Genomic DNA, 17,820 nt, shown 5'->3' on the forward strand with positions numbered 1-17,820 from the left:
AGGCCATAAATTAAACGGTGTTAATTTAATAAAGCTGACTGAATCGCGTGATACTGACGGGATGTGCTGCAATACAAAAAAAAACATAAATATCTTTATTTACATAGTCATAAAACAGTAGGAATTTGTTCAAGCAGCGCTCTCTGTCGAAAGTAGCTGGTATTACATCGTATCGTGAGCAAAGCAATTTAACCAATGAACAAAAATTGTTTTTTTTTCCACAAATAATGTATTCTAATGCAATTTTAAATTCATATCTTATTAAAAGTAATTTTCTATTTGTATAAAAATTTTTAAATTGAAAAAAGGAGTTCCCGTGCGTACCTTCTAAGGGGCACACAAATTTAATTTCTTTGCTCGCCGCTAGATGCTCCACTGTGCACCCTTGAAGCGAGATTCAATATGGCGGCGCCATTCGCCTCTGGAACAGGGCGGGGAGAACAGTTGCCCGGTCGTCTCTATAACATCTACGCGTATTTTTGACGAAACCATCGTCTTCGTGACTCGAACGCGAGTGATATTGCGAAATTATCGGGTGTTTCTGTGTTCGTTTAAGCTGTTTGTGTTATAATATGTGTGGAATGGTGATTATGTGGTGAATAACGTGCAAGGACGTTAGGGTAACAATGTCTAGCAGTTGACATGTTTATCTGTGTCGTGTGTGAAGATTTTCCCTTCGCGTGAGGAGTTGTAGTGCGCTAGTGTGCGCGCTGGCGCCTTGTGTGTGCGTGCCGCGACCGTGGATACGAGAGGATCCAATGATGGATTGCATTTCCACGGATGTATAGGTAAAAATCACCTTCTGTACCTCCAATGAGTGTGTAATTGTAATCGCCAATGCGACCATATGCACACAATAAGTACCGATTTGGTCTCGTTTCACAATTGCTTTGTTTTAAAACGTAGGTAGATCTTTATATTGTAGCGCATGTATTTTGGTGTAAAGATGTATCCTTGAATCGATAGGGATAATATAGCTTAGAGTGCAAATAATATAGACGTAGTTACAATCTTTTGTACTTGTTGGTTACCTTTTTTTTGCTTTTTTTCGTAGATCTTAAGACTTCAGTCAATTTAATTCTTGTTAGTACAATATTTTCCCTTATACTGACCCTTTGTTACGGTCATACCTATCATAATTTATACGTACAGTACAGAGACATTTATTTTAAAATTAACCGTACTAATAAGTTAATTGATAACGACATCTTTAACATTAATTAGTTTCCGAATGAACTAATAAAACTATTTAGACCAACGCAGATTTTGCGTTGCATTAAATGATTCAAAGGTTCGCACAATCTTGCTTATACGAATGAATCTTAATTCATTACATTCATGCAGAGTCGCGCCAGAATATGGTTCCCCTCGCTCTGTTCGCTGCCTCTGGTTATCAGCTTACAAAATGACTGAAGCCATCTCACTCGAACGGACAGCTAATCTGTATATAACCGTCTCCTTTCAGCCGCATATTGCGCGTTTTTCTTCTTTTACCGCGTCATACGCCAGTGTTAAACCATGAACATAGTTTGGAGCGTTTGAAAGTCGATTCAATGCTTTTCATCGCCTTAAGTAGAGCTTGGTATCCGTGGCGCGGGAATTTGACCTTAATTGATTGGAAGTTCTTTGTCTAAGGGTTCGGTAGGTAATGTTAATAAGGGGGTATGTTAAGGGCATTGCGCATCCACTCCGCGCAGTTAGACATTTAGTACCCGCCCGCGTCGCACGTGGGTACCTTGTGGACGACCCACCGCGAATATTGTGTTGACAAGTGCTTGAGACAAATGACACAGGATTGTAATATAATATTGATAGTGAATGAAAATCGTAAGTTTTTATTTATTGTTCTAATAAATCAGACCTTTTACGGTTTTAACGAATGCGTTAAATGTATGATCACTTATTCTTTCTATTAATTAAACTTTATAATATTCTGTATTATTTAAGTATGTAATATGATTAACGACTTTCATTTTCTGTATTATAGAATTTAAAACGATAACAGGATAAAATGTTCAACATCTATATATAATATTGTTATAGGTATAATAAATCTACCATTTCAAATTACTCTATTACTCAAAAAAAAATTAAGTCAAAAATATATAAGAACTATGATCGTGATGCAGATAAACCAGTTTTCGAGTTTCATTAACTTTACTTAGCTAAATTTGCAACCTAATGTTTGCTTGCATTACTCACTAATTAATATAACCCGTTTATTCTAACCGAATTCAACGATTGATGATGACTAAGGGTATCTTGATAATTAGATTCACCAAGATACCCTTTGTCAAAATTATGTTATGACACTAAATTAATATTCGTTTCTCTGTAAATAGTATAATTAAAGATTTAAAATATATCAAATAAGGTAATAACCCGAAAATAATAAAGCTGTGCGAAATTTTATTTCGAATAATTCATGTTCTGAGATTGTTTACAGTCATAGTCCATAATAATAGGTGGGATTTCTTGGAAAGGTATAAATTTTTTTTAACACATTTTATACAAACGCGGGATAAGTTTGTTATCAAAGATCGAAGATACATAAAATATTATTTAAACTTGTTTTAGAGAAACGAATTTAAATGTCTGTGATCGTTTATAAAAAAAAATATATATATATGTATATATTTCAATTGTTTTAAAGTTCTATTTCTCTTTATAAAATCTATTTTCAATTGAAAATACAGATAAAAAATTTTTGCTATTATCGATTAAAGGTGTATTCTTAAATAATAAATAATAGCAATGATTTCTACTGATAATATTACTTTATCTTATTAATGAAATGATGTATATATTAGTTAAAGTTACATTAGCTGGTAAATTAAATAAGATAACTTTATCTAAGTTTGTAGCGAAGCATTGGAATCCTAAAACAATTCAGACACAGACAAACAGGACAGGAGATGAGTATTTGATTTCCAAACAAATACTTGACCCTTCTCGGACGCCACAAACTGAGGATTGGCTTGCAAACTCTCTGAACTTGATTTCTCTGTGTCCTCACTGACACCCCTTATCAAGAATTTCATACGGGAAAAATAAATTTGGAAATAAAGAACAAGATTTTATTTCATCTTCGAAATATTGATAATGTCAAGAGATTTTCAAATATTATATTATAAATCGTCCATAGTAATATTACGAAAACCAGCCGTCGAGTAAAATATTTTCCTTGTCCTGCGATTAATGGGATTTGCGAGGTAAACGCTTTTATCGGCCATCTTCGATTGGTTTTGACGTTCAGTTTGTGAGCTTCTAAACGAGATTTTAATCTCACCGATCGTATCATTTTACAGGTACCTATATCAAAATTAATTCCGAAAAATGTAAGATAGGTAAATAATCAAATTACTTGAACAAAATAATTACAGTTCAGCAAGTAAGTCAACAGTGAGTAATCTAGCAGAAGACGAGACGGGATTTATACAAATCTTATACTGATATATCCATTGTAATTGTTTCTTGTGTCCTCTAATTAAACTGGATAACTCTGCCCTCATAGTGAAACGACATATATCACAGTTATTTGGCAGTGGAACAAAAGTGTAAAAACTAAATTGTGTCAACTACCGTAATGTGGTATTAACTCAAAATGTTTCATTTATAGTATACATTGATAACCTGTTATAAATGAAATAAATATAGCTTTAATTACAACTGTAGAGTTAGTAATCACTTCAGCCTATCGCAGTCCACTGCTGGACATAGGCCTCCACAAGTTCGCGCGAAAAATGGCGTGAACTCATGTGTGATGCCCATAGTCACTACGCTGGCCAGGCGGGTTGGTGACCGCGGGGCAGGCTTTGTCGCATCGAAGACGCTGCTGCTCGTTTTTGGCCTGTGTATTTCAAAGCCAGCAGTTGGACGGTTATCCCGTCATCGGTCGGCTTTTTATGGTCAAATGTGGTAGTGGAACTGGGTTAACCCTTAGTCGCCTCTTACGACACCCACGGGAAAATAGGGGGTTGCTATATTCTTTACTGCCGTAACCACAGCACAAGAGTTAGTAATAATAACAATAAATTGTTATGGTTCAGTCTAAGTTAGTCAGACTAGACCTTTGTTTGCTGTGAGCTTTTATCTGCTGTAAATGTAGCCCGTATCTAACCATAATTATTCATTTTTAGCTTTCAATGTTAAATTTGTGTAGATTGTTTGGCATACGCTTTTGTGTAACATAGTTACTAATTCTTTTAAAAATTTTTGAGAGTATGAACAAGAAGTAAAACAATAGAAAAGTTAAGTTAAAGACATTTTTTTCAGGGCTTACACATATTGCAGTTGTTGTGTAAATCATATGATAGGGCAATGAAGTTTGTACAGTTTGATACTACAATCGGGTAAGTAGTAAATTAATATAGTTGCAGTAAGTTCTGTTACTTGGCCAACTGCAGAGAGACTTCATCGAGCACAACTCTATCTTGCAGTTAACAAAAGTGCGTATAACTAAGACGTTTGGAGAAGGCAACTTTAACGCTATTAGCGTTGTTTCGTAATTGTTTTGATATTAAACAGAGTTAAATAACAATATTTTGTGAAGATTCTGGAGTTATTCCCTCAAGGTCAAATATAATTGCTTGCTTTTATCCTAATTATATTCGATATTCCAGCCTACCGGCTTCGCTTCTGGAGAGATATTGTTCTCAGTATATAGTAAATTTTCCTTTTAAAAAGAAAGAAAATTATCCTAAATTTTCTTTTCGAAATATTTATTATACATACATACTTACATGCTATTTTTTTACTTTGTCCGTAAAAGCATAGGCTAAAGTAACACTTGTTTTTCTAAAAAACTGGAATATCGTCAGAAATATTGATCATCGCAAAAACAGTAAAATGCGTCGAGTTCAAGTGGCAATGAACTCCTTATAATTTTAAACAGTTATTTATCAAGTAAAAAGGTTGTTAAGCCCTTTTTTATTGCTTCAGTAAAACGAGACCCGTGATGAATCGTGGAAACACATTTTCTTTTTTTTTAATTTATTTATGTATTTATATAAAAATAAAATCATAATTTATTGTCTTATACATTTTTGCCGTGCGAATGTTAAAATTGTCGTCTTAAAAATGAATAGAATTTTTAAATTGTTAGCGAACTTTAAAAGTCCACAAAACATCACTCACCATTTATGTGTAACCGTAAATTCCTGTACTTAATATTATTTGTAAAATGTTGATGTATAAATAAAGCAAACACGATTACGAGAGGCTTTCGTTTAATCCCAATAAGAGGAAACGAAGCGAGTGGTGACCGAAAAACGTAACGGTTCACTTTATTTCGTAAATCCATGTTTACAAAGTGGTTTTGTTTCCTCACGCGATAACAGCTGCGAGTTGGGACGGGACTATCTTGGCTCGACTGTAAACTTGTTAAATGTTTTGTTATAAACTTTAATGCTGTTTCCTCACGGATACCCTCGAAATAAATGTGCACGGAGTCCGAAAGCTAATGACGAATGTTTCTTAAGATTGCATGATTGCATTTACCTTAGAATTCTCTATGGTTTTCGTTGGCCATTAAATCGGATTTTTTTATCGAATCATTTTATATTCAATAAATAGCTGACTCGGCAAACGTTGTCTTGCCGCTAAACGCTATTTAAAAATAGGGGTTGGTGGTAGAAGGGTGAAAATTTAGGGTTGTATGTATTTTTCAACGCCAAATCATAATAAAATAAAAAATAAATAATTTATCTAAAAATTAAAAAAAAAAAATTAGGGTGGACTACCCTTAACATTTAGGGGGATGAAAAATAGATATTGTTCGATTCTCAAACCTACCCAATATACACACAAAATTTCACGAGAATCGGTCGAGCCGTTTCGGAGGAGTTTAACTACAAACATCGCGACACGAGAATTTTATATATTAGATTATTTTTCTTATTACTGAATGTTATCTAAAATAAAACAATAAATTCAATAGCTTATATATTATATGAACTGGCGTGCCGCGTGTACAGCGTGTGTTTTTGTTATTTATTGTATTTGCTCGCAAAAAAAAATAATAATCGACTTTAATTACATCGACAACTAATAAAACATAGGTGTACACGAAAAAGAGTCCAGTAAATACGTGTCATCAATGATTACTCAAAAAGTAGTCATCAGATCTCGATCAAATTTAAATAGGACCACAAGAAAAGCATCACCTTTCGATGAAAAATAAATAAATAAAAAATTATCGAAATCGGCCCACACAGTCAAAAGTTTTGAGGTAACATACATTTGAAAAAAAAATCGAATTGAGAGGATTGGATCTCTTGTTTTGGAAGTCGGTTAAAAATAGCCTATAGCCTTATTCGGTAAATGGACTATTCAAGAAATAAAGAATTTTTCAATTCTATCCAGTAGTTTCATAGATTAGCGCGTTGAAACTAACAACCTTTTCAGCTTTATTATATAAGTATAGATAAAAAAATAATAACAATGAAACAAATAAATCAATTTCATAATGCTTCCTGCAAGGATATGTAAATTACAAATACAATCTCACTTATAAAGCTTCGATGAAATTAAACAGAGTCGAGTTGAGATTGAGGAAAACACAGTGTGTAATATAAATAATATTCTATTTATGGATTACATGGAATAATTTCGTAAATACAATTTTGTTACAGAAATATTAGGTCTCAAGTAACAATTATTGGGTAAATCAAAGGTAGTGTGTGCTACGTGGGCATCGAAGTACATTCTACAATCGTATGTAACTATAATATTTCTTTTAAGTTTTCTTTTATGCCAGTTTAAATACTATAAATATCCGCAAATAGGTTTGTGCCAATAGGATGTGTTTCAATAGAAATGCAAACAATAAATTGTCGAAGCTACGTCGCAATTGCCTGGGGAGAGAATGCATTCATAGCAACGTCGAACAATATTTGCGTAAGTTATTTCAATGATAATCCATTCGAATATCTGCGATTTTTAAATTGGAATCATCTATGTGTTAAAGAAATAAAAAAGACTGACAACTTATATTCTAACATAAGAATAATTAATTTATATTATGTTATGTCCCTTTCCTAAAAACAAGTTTATAATTTAATGTATAGTACTTAATTAAATTATTAGTAAACTAAATTTGAATTATTTGCCCTACAGACTTTTCCAGAAATAAACTACAGGAGTAAGTCGACGTTGAAAGCTTACACGAAATTATGTAATATGTATACAACTACGTTGTTGATAAAGTACTATATTTTAAAATTATATTCCACTAACACTTTTGCCACCAGATTCCTTCTTAAACTAATCCATCTACCTACTTGTTTATGACAGTTCCTGTTTATTTATTATAGGTACTTAAGATTATTATACATTATGAAATATTTTACAAACCTTTTGTTTTGAATGTTTCTTTTGTAACTGAAATGAAGTCTATAGAAAAAAGAAACAAAATACTCGCTCCAAATCATACGTTAAACAAGTTTAATAAGAATATATATACTGTGTTACAAACGGACGGACTAGAGATAGTCATACGCTTATTATAAAAGTAATTAATATATCCTCTAAAACTTCCAATACATGTTAATCATTTGATAATAAATACAATGATTTTAAATGCGAAAACTTTTACAAATTATTTTACGCCGTGTAAATACTATAAATGTTATAGGTATGTAGTATACTTTTTCAGTGGAATATCCTGTTTGTGAAACCAATAGATAGTTAAAATAAACAAACGGATGTTGGTTTTTTTTTTGTTTAGATGTAATAAATAGCGTATATTCACATTTTTAAAAGTTTTGGAAAAAATAGTTACAATAATTATTTATTACAATACTTTTTTAATAATTAATCTTATGTATTAAGATAAAATATATATCTATTATATTTATAAAGTTATAATTTTAAATTAATTTAAGCTAATGATTAACTAAAGATGAACACATGAATAATTAACAAACTTGAAAGGTTTTTGGACATTAAGTTGACTGCAATTAGAGTTTAGTTCCACTAATAGTTACAAATTTCAGCTTGGACAAATTCCAACTTAAATACTGAGTTTCTGAGTTCAAAACTTTGCCAGATGTAAGTGTAATTTTTGTACTGGCAAATGTTAATCTAAAAATAAAGATCATATCGCGGAGTCAGTTAAACAACGCAAAGTCTAGCTTAGACTATTATTATTATTAAGTACTTCCTTAAATTAGTGATTTATTGCTTAGGCTCTTACGTACGTGCATCTTGACATGATTGAAATTTCATGTTATAATATATATTCCCAAGATGCTTCTCGTAATTCATCTGAGTTTCCATCCAGTTTGTTTGACGATTATGTTTAGTGTTCCGTTGTTGTAGATAATAGTGTGAAGTTTCAACCAAAACTGTTTTCTTTAGACAAACCTCGTTTCAGCCTGTAATATCTTACTGCTGGACTTTGGCCTTTTTCCCCATGTAGAAGAAGGATCAAAGCTTAATCCACCACGCTGCTACGACGCGAGTTGGCGGATATGTTCACTACTATCGGCCGAACCCAATATTCAATCTATCTCTGGTTATGTCCTACTAGAGACAGAAATATCTATCTATCATTCATTTTACTGACCCAATAAACTTGTCGACGATAGGCAATCTTATCCTTCAAAGCTGTCTATCGATGAGAGGGAGGATAGCTTACTAGAGATAACAGTTCGTATGAAAATGACAGTGTAAGCGTCCCAATAATAATAGAGTTCTATCTGTCAGTAACGTTGGTTATCTTTAGTAACAACAATATCCGATCTATAGTTTTCGGGGGATAACTAAGATTTATTAATTGAAAAAGTATTTTCTTTGTTTAAAATAAAATTAATTTCGAGTGAAAAATAATGGCAGACTCAAGTTCAAGTAGCAGTTCAAGTGATATTGCTCTTTTGCAACAATTAATTGAATAAAAATAATATGTTTCTTGTGAAATAATACTTACTTTACTCATCTTGTGAATAAAACAAACAATTTGGTGAATGATTGTACCTATAATTTGCAATGATTTGTATAATTTGAATTTTGATTTGTAAAAAAATTATACAAATTCAAACGAAACAACAATTCAATAAAGCGTAATGGCGTCGTAGCGTCTTTTCGTGTCGTGTTAAAACGTTCCGTTACTAGATTTACCATGCATTCCATATTAAAATAATATCATTTATTATAAATTAAAAAGTCTGTGTAAAAATTAATTTGTCCATATTTTTATAAAACAAGATTACTTTAATATGAATAAAATTTGTATGACAAATTTAAATACTACAAAACATCTGTGTAACATAACTGAGGCCGTCTGTGACGCTGTGTATACTGGAATGTAAGGAAGAGCTCAGGTAGCCGGTCTATCTACAGCTAACTGGAGATAGTAGTCCCCTATGCGAATTATTGGGACAACTACAAAGGATAGATATCTAGTTATTAGCAGTCGATGATAACTACCTATCTCTATCTTTAGATTGAATATTGGGTTCGGCCGTATATGAATAACGACCGCTATCAACGATATATGTTGATAACAACCGGGACCGACAGCTTAAAGTGCTCTCCGAGGGACGGTGGGGAGACCCACAAGGACTAACAATCGGATCGGAAATAAATATTTGTATAAACACAAATGTCCACTCCGAGCGGGAATCGAACCCGCAACTGTCAGTATTTAGGCGCCGACATGGCACACGCATCATTACACCAGAGCGGTCGTCTAAACTAATGTATTCATACAAAACAATTTCGATTTAGTACGAGGGCGGAGTGTACTGGGTGTACACCAACCATTTCCCCGAGATCGCAAAATTATTATACTAATATTATTTAAACACCTTCATCTTTTATAAACAAAATTTAAACATACTTTTTTATAACATTTTCAATTTTATCGTGGGAATCTATTGACTGTAGCACAGAAAGTCTGAACTCTTAAGTTCTAATCTTTTAGTAAAAAAAAATTATGTCAACTCTCAATCGTTTTGTACAAAAACGAAGTGTAAAGCGCACTCACAATGTACATAATATGTCTTGATAGTAGTACAAACAAACATTTAACGTACTTGTATGCGTATGTATTATTTTTTCTATTCAAACTCAACAGTCAAATTTTAATTAAATTCGTTTGTCGGATTACACACACGTATAAAGTAAAGAAAGAACATATAAAATTTAGTCGTCTTGCGGCAATTAATAAAAAGTTAATTTGGAAAGTTTATAGTACACTTTCGACACGTTTTATTCATCTTGAAGCCTTTCAACTTAAAATTTTGTAAGGTTGTCGGGAATTTATGAGGTATCATTACGAAAGTTAAGTCGTCGGTCGGACTGTCGCCACTTTTAGATTGACACATTATTTATATAAACAACTTTTGTTTTAAAATTTTGTTTCATTTTAACGTTGAATGGTTATTAAGTTAACAGTAATCTAATAATTTGAAAACCTTATTTCTTTTCGATTATTGTATCTATATATTTTATTAAAAGATTATTTATTTGTTTGACAATTTTTTATAATATCTAAGACATACATGTATACATAAGATGGTAAACAATTTAAATATAACTAAGTAATATATGAAAAAGTTTTCTAACATAAAAAATGAAATTGCAAAGCAAATCTTGAGAAAACTTTCGTAATCATATTATATATTCAGAGAGGAGGAAGTGTACGTTCAACAAACGACTATAAATAATCCGTCAATAATGAGATCTTCTCGACTATAACAGACAAATATTATCACCAACTGACAGCTGCGCGCTTCAAGGCGGTTTTCATGATAATTATTATACGCCAATTTACACTTAATCGTCGCTTGGTTCAACGCAAAAACATCGCTTCTCTTACGTCGATATTCTCCCGGGATCACAGATGACAGCTAATTAAGTTAAGCTTTGAAATAACGTGAGAGACTGAGGAATTACTTTTGTTTATTATGTCAGCTTCGTTATTTTCATATTTAGTTTAAAACTAAGATTATGTGTAATGTTTTTACAGTTGATAGTAAGAAAAATATCAATAAATGAGACAAGAAGACGCGAGTCCGTTTAAACAATGCTTCTATCATATTGCTGGTTTCAAACAATAAAAGACATCGGATGATTAATCTCAGTAGAGCATAAATTGAGACGAGTTGACACGATGCACGTATGAAATGGCGGCTAATAGAGTCTAGAGTTATCTCAGAACACCGAGACACGAAAATATATTGAGTTAGCGAGAGCACGCGCCGGCACAAGCAATACGATTACAGTCGTACAATCGACAAATCGTTTGAACGGAGCGACGAATGGCAAAATTAATTTAACTACCAAGAATAAAAAATGATTGAATATTTTCCTTCATAAAAATTGATAAGGTTTTGTGGCAAATAAATGTAGAATTTGGTTACTTAGTATTTAATGGATAATTTAAAAAAATGTCGATGTTTATATCACGTAAAAAGTGATGCTATGACACTAAACGTTCTTAGTGATTTTTAGTAGACGTTAATAGTGACTTGTTGTCCGTAACAGTTAATATATATTGAGACAAAGAAAGATATATATGCCATTCTTCTGACACAACTTCGAATAATAAAATATCGCATGTGCCACAGAGAACTGAAACGAAAATAATTTGTACGAATAAAGTTATGATTAACAGAGACTCGGGGCGAATAGTCAACACAATATCTTCGGACATTTATTAAGACTGATGGCAACAAATCTTCTTTCAGCTCTTAATTAATAACTGTCGAATCGTAACTTTTCTTAAAAAAAAAAAAAAACAATCATTATCTCTATCTTTTATAAATATCTTGACAACTTTTATAAAGTTCTTGACAGTCGTTCCAATTTTTAAACAAGTTTTTCTTTTTTGTAAGGGTAATATCTGTCAAAAATAAACTATCACATACAATGTCTCATAAAAGTGTTATTTTGTCCCTCTGCCTATGCACAATAATTAAATTAATGAAGATTCAGTAAATGTGCCAAGCAGTGTGAACCCTATCCGCATAAATGTTTGCGTTCCTGGATAATTACACTAGCAAATGACAAAACAACAAGCAATAAACAGTCATGTTGTTTGTTAGGAACTGAGCGTTACCATAAAATGTAACGGAACCTGTGTTGTTACAGTGTCTAAACAGTAGCAAGAAACAGTAGTGAAATGGAAAAACAACAATTGTTTAGTTAAAAGGTGTCTTATCATATATAAATCACCGATAAAAACGATTACGACTAAACGACTTATTTTAACAAATAAAAAAGATATTTTAAAAACAAATTTTATCATTGCGTTTAATAAAACAAGGATATTTATTAAAATGGCCGATAACATATAACGCAATGGAATCACATTTGTCTCGCGCTTTCGTAATATTCCAATATCTTCATCGTTGTTGGTCGTGTATTGAATTGGAGTGTCACGGCCTGTATAAAATATGGCTGTAAGTGACGGCGTTACCTATATATCAACACCTTACAACATTTATTAAAATCGACCGACAGTTGCGGAACAAGATAATACAACTGCATCAAAAACTTGAAACATTCGCTACATAGTAATCGAAGTACGTTATATTAATCGAAATTATTCGATTGAAGTAGAAAGTACTTGCAAACGATTTACCACTATTGAGACGTATTGAACGTTTCCTTGGAGTAATAAAATGACAACTAATCGATATCAGCAGTACATGAATCGAGTCCGAGTGACTCGGCGCACGTATAAAGTAGCGATAAATTCGCCCAGTTAATAGTAGCCGAGAGTAAGTCCGGCAAACGGTCTCGAAGTGACAAACGAGCTAGTGAGAGATTTGCTCGACCGTTTCGAACAACTAGAAGTAGACTCGATTATCTGTGGCCTGTCGCGAAGCTCTATTATATAATTGTAGTACTTTAATTCTTTGATATAAAATAAATAATAGCAAAATAAATTTAAAATAAGGTTTAAAGCTGTAATATTTTTTAACAAGATGTTTTTACGTTTGATGTTTTTTGGTTTGTGTAAAGTTATACAACATTGTTTAATTATGTAGAAATATTTGCAAACGTAAAGTAAAGGTATATTGTATAAAATGAAAAGATAACAATGTAGAGCAGCCTTTCCCAAAGTGGGCGGTAACGCCCCCTTGTGGGCGCTGCAGGCCTAAAGAGGGGCGGCAAGGGTCTCAGAAAAAATAGTGGCGTTATTTAGAGGCTTGGGAGGCAATTTAAATCATGTTTCACATTAGTTTTTATATGAGAATCGATTATGTTTGTTTTATTTTGAATAAAAGATACTCTGTCTAAATACTATAAAGTTGTGTTTCAACAATCATTCTCATTGGCAGGTGTAGCCCGTAAGAGTTAACTTGAGCCCTGAGCGCCGCTGTGTACTATACCTACTGCTCTCAGGTCTCAAGTTAACTCTTGCGGGTTATAGTAAAAGTGTCGTGTAGATTTAATGTTTAATCTCCGTTAATATAGCTCGCAATAGTTAATTTAATTTGAAGTTTTTTAGTGGTTATTAAGTTGATGAAAAAATGGGGGCACTATAAAATAATTTATTCTCAAAGAGGGCAGTAGACAAAATAAGTTTGGGAACCCCTGATGTAGAGTATGATATTAAATGTATAATTGTATAATTAAGTGCAACAAATCCTACTAATATTATAAACGCGAAAGTTTGTGAGGATCCGTGTGTGTATGTATGTTTGTTACTCTGACTGAAAAGACTGATACTCTTTCAGTTATTTAGACTGCTGGGCCGATATTAATGAAACTTGGTACGTAGATAGCTGGAGATCTAGGATACGCATGGGCTACCTTTTATCCCGACATTTCCACAGGATCGGAAATTGAAAAAGAAACACACCGATATTAGTTGACTGCTTCACTAATTAACATATTTGTCAATTAATTGTAATAGCATATGTTATTTTCACTTCCACACATTAATAATAAATTATAGTTAATTGTAGTTTTCACAACTAACATAATTTATGACGTAACCTATGCAGATAAATATTTATATTGTTTATCGGACAGGCATGTGAAATCCAAATAACTATTTAGATAAATAGAATAATTAAAAAATTACGAAGTCACGGGCACACCTAGTCTTACCTAAAGCGGGAAATAAAATAACGAACAAAAATTAATTAAAACTATTATATTTATACTAAAAATCATTGGAACACAGCAAAACAGATTGTCCTCAAAATCAAGACTAAATCATGTTCGTTGTATTCTTTCTACTCATTAATCTTACTTAGATTGTGTATTAATACATTGTTCTTAATTTTCTTCTAGTTTTCTTTCATATTTACAATAATATTATTTGCTATTTATGATTTTTTGGTATTTTAATAATTAGTTTCAATAATTAAGTTTAGTTTTCAATGCAAATTTGTAAAGTTATAGAAAAGATATGGTTTAGTTTTTTACTGTTTATTAAATGCATATATGCGTATATAATTGTATATATATATATATGTAAGCTAATGTGTTGTGAAAGCTCAAATGCGGTTGCTAAGGCCGCCATCAGTCTCCTCCACTGCGTCCAATTTCAAGACCTTTCTGTGACGCTCCTGGTTATTTAAACAAGCAGCCGTCATATTTTAACTTAGACTTATTATTTTTATTTTTTATCGGTGTTTATTTTAAGTTACTTTATTGTGTTTTTTTTAATTTGTTTTTAAGTTATTCCTTTTTTTTATGAATGTATTTAAATGTTTTAAATGCAGTCCGTGACCCAATCTTGTGATGGCACGTCGAACACGACCCATACATGTACACAGTGCAACAAGAAATTCAAATCATTGAAAGGCCTCAAAATACATACTACAAAAACACACAGGAAATGTAGCCAAAATAGTTCACCTTCAGACATCCATCCCATTATTCCGCGAGCGCCTACTTATGTAGCCAACGATGCAACTCCTTTCCACACATATCTCAGCCATTTGAAAAATAGTATACCCATAGCTAAAAGAATCCCTCGAGGAGCTCGAATAACAGTTGCTAAGCATTTGTCACAATTAATCCAGAAATGTTACATTAGCAATTGTACTCAAGACTGGCAGAACCTATTTTTATTCTCATACAGCACATTACATATAATAAAAACTGATGAACCGAATTTATCGTTGACACAAAAGATTAAGAATAACTGTGCTGTAAGCTCCTCGCCTTCTCCCGCACCTCCAATCAAGCATGATGCCCCTCGTAATCGCAACAAAGTCATCGAAAACAAAATCTGTGACGGAGATCTCAAAGGTGCCGCTCGCCTTTTGTTCTCCAACGACGTGCTATCACCAGATACCCCTGACACCCTTCAGGCCTTACGGACAAAACACCCTCCAGCTCCAGTAAACCCATTTTTTCTAGACCCACCAACAGCAAGGCAAGAATGCCTTCAAATTCAAAACAAAGATGTTACGGGTGCCATTTTATCTTTTAAACCAGGTTCGGCTGCAGGTTTAGATGGAATCTCACCCCAACATTTGAAAGACTTAACATCGCATTCTGTGGGTGATGCAGGTGAGCAACTTGTAAATTCGATCACTAAATTAATCAATTTTATGTATTCCGGTAATGTCAATCCAGAAATTGTTCCCATTCTTTTCGGCGCGAACCTCATCGCCCTCACCAAAAAGGACGGAGGGGTGAGACCGATTGCTGTTGGATCAACACTTCGACGTCTGGCCTCCAAAATTGCTGTTAGACATATTTTACCAAAATTAAATTCGGAATTTGAACCCGTACAGTTAGGCTTCGGTGTAAAAGGAGGCTGTGAGGCAGCCGTCCATGCCTTACGCTCTTTCCTAACTTACGACCGGCCTGACGTGTTGCTCAAAATTGACGTCAAAAATGCTTTCAATTCGGTAAATAGGGATACCCTGCTGACAGAAATAAAACAGCATATACCGGAAGTATACAATTATCTTCTTCTCAGTTACGCTGACCCAACAAAATTATTATATTGTTCTAATGAACTGTCCTCGGAAGTAGGTTGTCAACAGGGTGATCCCCTTGGGCCTGCAATTTTTAGTTTAGCTATAAATCCGATAATTAAAAATCTAAATTCTAAATTCAACGTCTGGTATTTGGACGACGGAACCCTAGGAGGTGATGTGGATACTGTGCTTTCGGACCTTTTTTTAATCAAAAATAAATTTTAAGCCATTGGTTTGGAACTTAATTTTAGCAAATGCGAACTTTTTATAAATAACTGCGACTTAAATTTAAATGACGTAAAACAAAAATTTAATATTTTGGCTCCAAATATTAAAATCGTTAACAGTAATTCCCTTTACCTTTTAGGTTCTCCAATTTTTGATGAATGTATTTCTGAATATATCAATAATTCATTCACTAAATTTCAAAATTCAGTTGACCGTCTCCTTGAAATTAGTCCACATTATGCACTTTGCATCCTAAAATATTGTCTTTTCGTCCCTAAATTTACGAATGCGCTCCGTTGCTGCTCCTTTTGGAATCACCCAGATCTTTTAACACAAGTAGACGACTTAATCAAAATTAGCTTAGAATCGATTCTTAATATACAACTGAACGAGCAATCTTGGACCCAAGCATCCCTACCTATCCGTTATGGTGGTTTAGGGATTCGCAAAATTTCCAGTGTTGCTTTACCAGCCTTTCTATCTTATGTCCATAGTTCAGCAAATCTCATAAGTAAAATTTTAAGGGCATCCCCTTCAAACTTTGAGATTGCTGGTTTTGAAGAAGCTAGAAACGCTTTCTTAATTAAATTCGCTTTTTTAAATTTTGACCTGGGCATGCCCAGGTCAAAATTCTCCAAATTCACAGAGGAGCTGGGACGACATAAACTGCAAATTGACTTATGAAAATCTTTTAAGCTGTAGTACAGGCTCGGCGCGTGCTAGGCTTTTGGCCGTGGGTACGCATGAGGCCGGCTACTGGCTTCACGCGTACCCTTCGACAAATACAGGAACATTTCTTGAGCCTGACACGCTCCGAATCGCAACCTGTCTACGGCTTGGGGTTCCGGTCTGCGCTCCTCATAAATGTCCTTGTGGCAGTGATGTCAATAAGCTAGGACATCACGGTCTGTCATGCCTAAAAAGTGCAGGCCGCTTCTCGAGACATGCCGCACTTAACGATATCATACGCCGGTCCCTTGCCACCGTCAACGTGCCAAGTCTACTTGAGCCGACTGGTATTGCAAGAGACGATGGCAAGAGACTGGACGGTATGAGTTTGATTCCATGGAAGATGGGCCGGGTGCTGGTATGGGATGCAACCTGTTCAGACACGCTGGCCCCTTCCCATCTACATGGAACCAACAACAGAGCTGGTGCGGCTTGTGAAGCGGCGGAAAAAACAAAAGCAGACAAATACAGGGGTCTAGGCTCCGAATATGATTTTGTCCCATTCGGTGTCGAGACCCTTGGTCCGTGGGGTCCTAGTGCTATAACACTTTTTAAGGAAATATCGAAAAGGTTATTCGACGTCACAGGAGACCGAAGAGCTGGCAGCTACTTCGGACAAAGAATTAGTCTAGCTATTCAAAGGGGGAACGCTGCCAGTATCTTCGGAAACTTGCCTAAAGGGACTCCTTTTAATAATATTTTTTAATTATTATATTATGTATATATATATACTTAAGGTTTTTTAGTTTAATGTTATCTATCTAATTATTATCATTATATTATAAGTTGCTTATAAATATTCTATTTCATGATTATAAAGAAATTGAGTTAGATTTTGTTGCCTACTATATATATATATATATGCATGTTATGTTAGCCTGTAATTTTGATACACTTAACACTTTTATATCTACAACTTAAGAAATGTATTATTAGTGTGTACGTTCCAATCGCATCCAAATAAAAA

At 33.5% G+C, this 17,820-nt stretch overlaps 1 protein-coding gene across 1 annotated transcript in view; it reads left to right on the forward strand.

Moving 5' to 3' along the window:
* The first annotated feature begins 400 nt into the window (after positions 1–400).
* The window catches only part of LOC123661262 (probable replication factor C subunit 1), an 80,930-nt gene continuing 63,510 nt past the window's right edge, over positions 401–17,820 (forward strand). Inside the window, exon 1 of the mRNA XM_045596250.1 lies at positions 401–788. The gene's annotated coding sequence lies outside the window, so the exon portion shown is untranslated. The remainder of the gene's footprint in view (positions 789–17,820) is intronic.

Source organism: Melitaea cinxia, chromosome 16 (genome assembly GCF_905220565.1).
Source record: "Melitaea cinxia chromosome 16, ilMelCinx1.1, whole genome shotgun sequence".
Classification (NCBI taxonomy): Eukaryota; Metazoa; Arthropoda; class Insecta; order Lepidoptera; family Nymphalidae; genus Melitaea; species Melitaea cinxia.